Genomic DNA, 8,879 nt, shown 5'->3' on the forward strand with positions numbered 1-8,879 from the left:
GTTTTGCGGTTTATTCTATAAATAGAAAAGATGATGCTAACTAGATATTTTAAAATTCATTGATGTGCCTAAAGCAGTTTTAATTTTATGATGCTAGTCCACGAACTTTTTGATAACCCCTCGTATAGATAATTATTTGTTAATTTGATATAAATGAACACACACCTTCGGATTTTTCTTCAGAAGAGTTCCCTTGGGATGGGGTATCCGCACCTTTGTCAATTAAACATTTGCAAGTATTAAAATTCCATTCAACAGTTATAAAATACTTGTAGCTTGCTTTCGTAAAGGTTATTTCATTCTAATATGATATGATTATTTTGGTTCAATTTCTGTGTGCATGCACTAATACTATGTTTATCAAATATGCAACAACAACAAAAAACAAAACAAAACAAAAACTATCAAATATTTGAAGAATAAACCTTCATTTGATTTCCTTTTTCTTGGTGGCATATTTATCTGTGCACTGAAACAAAGAAAGTTTATTAAAGATCTAGCAGATTTTCTTTTCCTTTTAACCAATTAATGCATTTAAGGTTTATAAACCCTCTACTCAATCATATAAAATGTTGCTTGAACATTAATAATTTTCCAATTGAAATGTATTTTATATTAAGTAAAAAACAAACGATTATGGCATAGCTTGCAGGGCAAAATTGGACAAAAAAAGATACTTCAATTTGGCAAACCTATAAAGAATATTATACAGTTTTGTCATTGAGAGTTATCTCTCTTATCAGAGTATCAATGAACCTTTAGTATACATCTTCGCTAGCCAAGGGTTTTCGGTCCGCAACGCTCCCCATAATGGGGAGCGTTGCGGACCGAAAACCGTTTTTTTCCTCACGAGTAACTTACAATGCTAAGGATGGATTAGAATTTCAAGGTATTTGCACATACTATGAAGGTCATCCTCGCAATGCCAGGGCCGGGTACTAAGTCAACATGCAGGTTGCGGTTGGACCCCTGGCGAATTTCATGCAATATTCCTGGGCGTGCTCCTCTTAATGAGTAGCACCAATCAAAATAAAATTTTCATAAAAAAGTTAGATGATGTAAACAAAAAGGATTCAGTTGACATCTCAAATCATTATAGCATGATATCCAACTACGAATATTGTATACGGAGTAACCGCCTCTCCAGAATCGCGCTCATTTACACCTTCAGAGGAAAAACAATCGAAAACTGTTTGCTACTTTTGTCTTCTACAATAATTTGTCTACACAATCGAATATGATATGCCTATTTTTTTTCTTTTATCTCCGTAAATGTCAGCGTCAAAACTCACCGAGTGGATACCATTAAATGATAGGTGTTTAATATTCACTTCCAATGTATGAATATTGTTGTGAATAAGTAAATTTTGTTTACGTCTCATTTTTTATAAAAACACTACGATATTTTTTCGGTAGACATATTTTAAGCCAATCAAAATCCCTTTTGTACAAGTTTGTCTTTAATTTTACAATGAGAGTAGCGAGTCAAGATAGTACAGATTTGGAAAAAGTTTTAAAAACATGCAAGTATACCGCATGCTCTACCGGTACACTTAAAAACAAAACGAAAGTAAAAAGAGAAAAAAAGCACACCTAGCTACATGTATAGTAATTTATAAACCAAAGAACCTGCATAAAGTATCATAGATTAACGTGAATGACATTGAAAACAATAAAAAGAATTCAATTAGCTGAAAGAATTTAATTAAACTAAACTACGATTTAATACTTACCTGGACGTATTTATGATCCTAGACATAGATAAAAAAAATCCCGCCAATTTCAAGCTCTACTACGCCGCGGTATTTCATTGGATGAAAAAATTTCTATATTAATTAACGACAACTCTTGATATATTTAAGAGAAGAAACACAAGCAAAGACATTTTTTAAAAACGCGGATGATTAAATATTATAAGAACTACACTATATTCTCAAGAATTCGTTCAATCCTATTTTATGATTTTTTATAAATATTCCTATTGTTCTATTATTAGTTGTTGTTTTTTTTTCATTAATTTCTTCTAAAAAAATCTTATAAATACACTTACAAGTATAGATCGATCTCTCTCTCTCTCTTTAATTAAGAATTGACTGCAAAGCATTTCAGGCACGGTTTACCATGCGTTACCAATTCGACGTATTATTATTTTTGTATATAAACCATTGAAACAATTTTAAAAATTATTCAATTCATTTATTAAAATACCATAATATTAATATATATAAACAACAGGATTACGCATTGCTGCATATAATGATAGAAAGGAAAGGGGTTGTAATGACAATATTACTTTTTTTTTCAATGCAAACGGAATGAGCACCATAGATTATTACTGACGGACATAAATAAAGAAAATGGGCGCATTTGGCGTGTGATCTGCAGTTCTACTCTAAATCCATTCATTACTTTCAAATGAAAGTACAATAAACAACAAACACACCATTTGGACATAGCAACGACACGCAGTAGCTTTATTTTTGCAGTGTACATAACATATGCAAAATATGAAAATCAATTTGTATATACAAGTTTATGTTGGATTGAATAAATCATGATAAAATTTTAAACTTTATCGTGCTCTACGTGTCGTCCTAAACTGGTATTTAAACCACTATTCACCTCTTATATAGCCTTGCTAACGAGACCGGTTCTAAAGAACCACGTGATATACACCAGGTATTCGAATGAAAACCTTGTAATTCCGAAAAAGTAATTTATTATCACACTGATTAGAAATTGATTTCTGTCTAATTCGTTCCTCAAACGAAAGAAATCATATGTCTACTCTAAATCCATTCATGACTTTCAAATGAAAGTACAATAAACAACAAACACACCATTTGGACATAGCAACGACACGCAGTAGCTCTAAATACAAAGAACGGGAAAATGAAAGTATAAAATCATTGATTTTAAATTCAATCCAACAAAATTCATATAAATCATAAGTCATTCAATATTTCAAACAATATATACATCAAATTTTACAGAAATTTTCCAATAAAATGTTTTGAAAACAATTAAATAATCACCAAAAAAATACATGTATTCACTCCATTACTTTTATACAAACAAACAACAACATTCTATGCATGACAGCCAGCGGTGCGTGCGCTGGACGCTGTATTTTATAAACAGTACATCAATATACATATATAGAACACAGGACATTGTGTATGAATCCCCCAAAACTGCTGCATCTATTATAATTCTAAAATATTCTTTGTGATAAACATGAAAAGCATCAGGGCCGGCCAGGAAAAACTAGAGATAAAAATAATTTTTAAAAAACTCTAGAAACCTGTGTCCGTTGCCAAGTGCCGCTGGATGCAAAAAATGTTGCGACGGACCTCACAACCTACCAATAAAACCCTAAAAAAAATCAAATATATGTATATAAATTTCTTCACTTATACCCTTTATACATAAATTTAAAAAATTTAGCTGTAGCTCGCTTAAGTCGGCGGCTAGAAGTGACCAACCTTAAAAAAAAAACAGTTCTCTACTACACCTCAAAATCAATTTCTATTGGTCACTCTCTGACCAATCCACACAACATGCGTATAAATATCTTGTCATTAATACAACATTTTCTCACTATACTAGCGAAACGCGGGAAAATATCAATACATGTATATCCATCCTAAAAAATAAAAATACACCGCCGTCTTTTGAAAATCCATAACGCAATTCACCATGTGAGTCTGATTGTAAAAGTCTTGATGTTATGCACACATCCTATCCATACATCGATAAATGCTTGCTGCACTTGAATTTTGAGTATAGTTTCAAGTGAAACTCAACGCATACCATACGATTTATCGTGAAGTCCCAGGGAAGAAGACTTCAAATATATCAAATCAAATCGACACAGTTATACATAGAAGTATATTCATCATCCAAAATCAAAATAGCACAAAATACACATTCCTGTGAAACATCTTGAATCCCATCTCAATTCCTTGGATATGTGCCTCTTTGAAACTCTGTCATTATTGGTACACCGATTAATACCTCATGGTGCTTGAATTAAACGTAAGAAGAATATAACCAATAATACCTGGAAGAACAAATTTGATGTTAGAAAACTGATAGATACATATATCTTGTAACTGATATTTTAGTAAATATGTATAGGATCTCTTTTTCTCTCTCTCTTAATCTATATAAAAAATCAAAGTCATCATCATTGTGGCTAGCAAAACATGCATACTATCATTAAATGATAAAATGAATCAAAATTCCACCATTAAGTTCAAAATTTATGAATTGCACTAATCATTTTTTTTTTTTTTTCTAATTAAGAAAAACATGAATGTGTTTGTATAAACATCCATTTGATAATCAAGTTATGATAACCTTATTTTCATCAGAATAATCAACATTTACTTTACTATTTGTAGAAATACTTCCTACTGAAAACAATCTCACCAAATGGCATCAAAACAAATGTGGTTGGATAAACATCCATAAAATCATTTTATGATATAATTTATCAAAAGTTCAAATTCCAATAAAATTTTACTTTATTTTCATCAGAATTATCAACCTTTACTTTTACTACTTATGTAGAAATACATTCTACACAAACAAATCTCGCCAAATGGCATTACCACAAATGTGGTTGGATACAATTCCATACATTCATTTTATGATATAATTTATCAAAAGTTCAAATTCAAATCAAAATTTACTTTATTTTCATCAAAATTATCAACCTTTACTTTTACTACTTCTGTAGAAATACATTCTACACAAACAAATCTCGCCAAATGGCATTACCACAAATGTGGTTGGATACAAATCCATACATTCATTTTATGATATAATTTATCAAAAAGTTTAAATTCCAATTAAATTTCACTTTATTTTCATCAGAATTATCAACTTTTACTGTACTTTATATGTAGAAATACTTTCTACTTTAACCAACTCGCACTTTTACTGTACTTTATATGTAGAAATACTTTCTACTTTAACCAACTCGCCAAATGGCATCACCACAATACGGTTCAAAAAACATCCATAAATTCATACTATGTGAAAAATTTATCAAATACTTCAAGTTCGAATCAAATTTTTCTTTGATTTCATGAAAATTATAAACTTTTACTTTAATATATACCAAAAAACACTTTCTACAGAAACCAGTCTTACTAAATGACTTCATCACATATGTGGTTGGACAAACATCCATAAATTCAAACTCGTATGATAAAGAACCCACTTTCTACTTTAACCAACTCGCCAAATGGCAACACCACAAATGTAGTTGGATAAACATCTATAATATATTATCATATTATGATAAAATGTGCAAAGCATTCGAATCCAATCAATTTCTATTTCATAGTATCAGCAGTATAATGAAAACAATCTTTAATAGATTGCCAAATGACAATACCATATACATGGTTGGAAAACATTCATAAAAGCATGATATGCTAAATTGTGCCAAAGTTATTCAAATTCAAACCCAACTCAATATTATTTCAAACAGAAATATTAATTTTCATTAGACTATTTTGTACTTCTCATTGTCTACTGGAATCAATCCCGCCAAAAACCAAACACGCTAGATGCGTTATGATTAACATCCATAAAATATTTTATGCTAAGCTAGGTTAGAGTTGGAATTCCCTTCAAATTCTATTTTTGTTTTAAATTAAAAAATAACAGCTTTTAAATAGCTACAGTATTATAAAAATCGCTTTCCAGTGAAAACTAAATTCAATAAAAGTAAATACTCCAAAAATTGTTGCCAATTAATAAACATTCCTTATATCATTTCATTATAAAGTGAAATATATCAACGTTATCAAAATTCAAATCTTCCAAACACTACCAAACACGAATATTGTGCAAAACAGCCCATGAAATTAATATTCAGAAAAGATTTAATTCAATTTTAGTGAATCATTTTTAAAATTAGAATTCATTGACAAAATTTCCTTTTTACTCGAAATCATACCGACAAAACTCAGTTTCTGTTATCAAAACTTTTTAGAATTGAAACTAAATACTTAGATCTCTTTTTCTAGAAAACTCAATCAAGCCAATTAAAAACACTGCAAATACTGCAGAATTATCATTCCTATAAATATTTTATACCATCTTAATCTTCTTCTTCTTCTTTTTTTTTTTTTTTTAAAATTAATACTCAATTGATAAATTTCAATTTTAAGTAGATAATTCAAATGAGACCTTAGTTTAACTACAATGTAAATCAAAATGCAAATATTCTAAACCTTTAATTCTCTTTCACAAAGCCGTACATGTCCAGCATTAATCATAAGACAAGTAAAACTCGTTTTCTTCTATAAAATTTATATGTCATTAATACATATACTTGGTTAATAGATACCAAACAAAAATTATCTATGCCCCATACTCTACTATAAGGATTCATGATTGAATGATCTACTAAAATAAATCGAAAAACGAATTTTTATACTCACAAATCAGAATATGAAATGCTTCTCTTTTCCATTGTGATGGAGTCCGCATGAAATTTAACTTTTAATTTGCAAAAAACGCAAAGAAAAAATCTACCGTACTTCTCTGGAGATCTTAAAATCACCTTCTTCATTATACTCATCGTGATACCAACCCCAACATGTAACTACCTGAAACATAAGAATATACTCTTTTCTCTTCAACATATCTAAAACTTTTCATTTTAGTAGCACATTTGACAAAATGGCAAGCAACTGAAATTGAAAAATTCAAACAATTTTAATTGATCGATATTTTCTATACTCAGGAAATACCCTTGATATAATGCTGATGCATTTATTACGTTTTAAAATGATAAACAAATATATTTAATTGGATATAAGTGCAAATATAATATCTTATAAATTCTACACTTGTTTTAATTGAAAAATAAATTAACGTAACGTATTTGTTTTGCTTTTCAGAAACGCCAGTTTTCTTCCTTTAACAAATCTATCTTTATACAAAACAAATTATCTATTTCTGGAAATAACTTCTATTATCATATACTGACTAGAATTAACGAATCTCATCATCTAATACAATCATGTATTTGTTTTCAAATTCTCTCTATTACAAACCTTGTTATTACTTATTTACATGTATTACTTATTCAAAAACTGATCAATTGTATTCTCAAATGAATACTTATCTTATAAAAACAAGATCTAGGATGGCTTTTCTTTGATGACCTCGCTTTCCACACTGTCAAATCTCTCTCCAACTCTATTTTCTGTGATTTCATATCATCTACAATGGCTAAACATGTCGATGAACCACGCCCTACGCCACTTCGTTCTGTATCTGAGATTTAAACTTTATCGTGCTCTACGTGTCGTCCTAAACTGGTATTTAAACCACTATTCACCTCTTATATAGCCTTGCTAACGAGACCGGTTCTAAAGAACCACGTGATATACACCAGGTATTCGAATGAAAACCTTGTAATTCCGAAAAAGTAATTTATTATCACACCGAGTAGAAATTGATTTCTGTCTATTTCGTTCCTCAAACGAAAGAAATCATATGAATCATTTGTACGAAACTTTTATGGTTTAAATGTCCAAGATTTGGTTGGCTGAACATAGCTGGTCATGCAGATTTGACAAACACGTCCATAGTTGTTTTTTTTTTCATTTAGTTTGAAAGACCTTGTGAGATTGTAATATTAATGTCCGTTAATGCTAGGGGGTACTATAACATAGTAATGTTTCACAAAAAGTAAACACCGGAAATATATTTAATGATTAGATGCACGATACGCGTGCATGTACATTCTAGAATAGAAGATTTGAATTAATTTCGCTCGGAAACCAAAATTTATCTAGTTCAAAATTTTAATACATCTGTACAAAAAAATGAAACTGAAACCCCATGCCAGGCTCGAACCAAAAAGATTTCGCTTCGAGCGCACTGACCAGGTAGCCCTACTTACTGAGCTATCACCGCTACATATATACTGATGATATATCGGATTTGATCAGAAATGGATCCCACTATATGGCATTGTGGCAACGCACTTTGAAAAAATTACGCACTTTGAACAATTTTTTCAAAGTGCGTTAAAATTGGAACAAAATCAACGCACTTTGAAAAAAAAATTTTTAAGTGCGTTAAATTTGGGACCAACTCAACGCACTTTGAAAAAATTTTTCAAAGTGCGTTATGAGTCTACATCAATATATATTACCATGGAAACACTTAACGCACTTTGAAAAAAATCATACTTTAGTCATGGAAAGATTTTATTTGTTTTTTATCTTTCAAAAAACTAAGCTTAACCCTAACCTAAATCAAAGTACTCAGAAGTACTGAAAGCCGGGCTCATTTACAGGGTAATGAACAAGGGCCGTGGTAACAGTTTAAAATCAAGATCAGACGTTTAGAGGATATGTTGCACACAAAAACATCTCAATGGCACGTATAGTATTAAAAAGTTTTAAAAATTAAATAAAATAAAACTAGAAATTAACAGCATAAAATATTTATCACATGCATCGTTTTGGGGTTTTATATACAAACAGAAATAAATAAAAACCGATGCAGCAAGATTAATTAAGGTCAAACGACTCTGCACTGATGTGTCCTCAGCGGGGAGTTTTGCATCAAGTCATTATATTGACATTAATGATGTTCCCTGCATTTGTGTTAGCCTGATAGTACAACCTTTATTTATAGAATATGACGCAGACAGGGATACCTGGTGAAAACCTTTCGCACCCTTTGAATTGCTTTGTAAAATATTAGTCAAAGGAGCCAGGAGAAATATTAAACAATTTAATATTTTGATAAAAATATTCGATTTACTATTTCTTAATGTGTTTGAATGGATTTTGTTTTCTCAACAGCGGCTGGGCGTACGTACTATATTTTTATTCGTA

The 8,879-nt window shown here is 30.3% G+C and overlaps 1 long non-coding RNA gene across 1 annotated transcript; it reads right to left on the minus strand.

Moving 5' to 3' along the window:
- Positions 1-3,922: 3,922 nt before the first annotated feature.
- On the minus strand, positions 3,923-7,487 carry LOC134255438 (uncharacterized). Its single transcript, XR_009989545.1, has 3 exons — positions 7,147-7,487; positions 6,556-6,625; positions 3,923-4,063 (listed from the first exon to the last, which is right to left on the minus strand). It is a non-coding gene; the product is annotated as an uncharacterized LOC134255438 (long non-coding RNA).
- Between the last annotated feature and the right edge of the window lie 1,392 nt (positions 7,488-8,879).

The sequence above is a fragment of the Saccostrea cucullata genome, unplaced genomic scaffold, assembly GCF_032062105.1.
Source record: "Saccostrea cucullata isolate Sc308-1 unplaced genomic scaffold, CSIRO_AGI_Scuc_v1 ctg950, whole genome shotgun sequence".
NCBI lineage: Eukaryota > Metazoa > Mollusca > Bivalvia > Ostreida > Ostreidae > Saccostrea > Saccostrea cuccullata.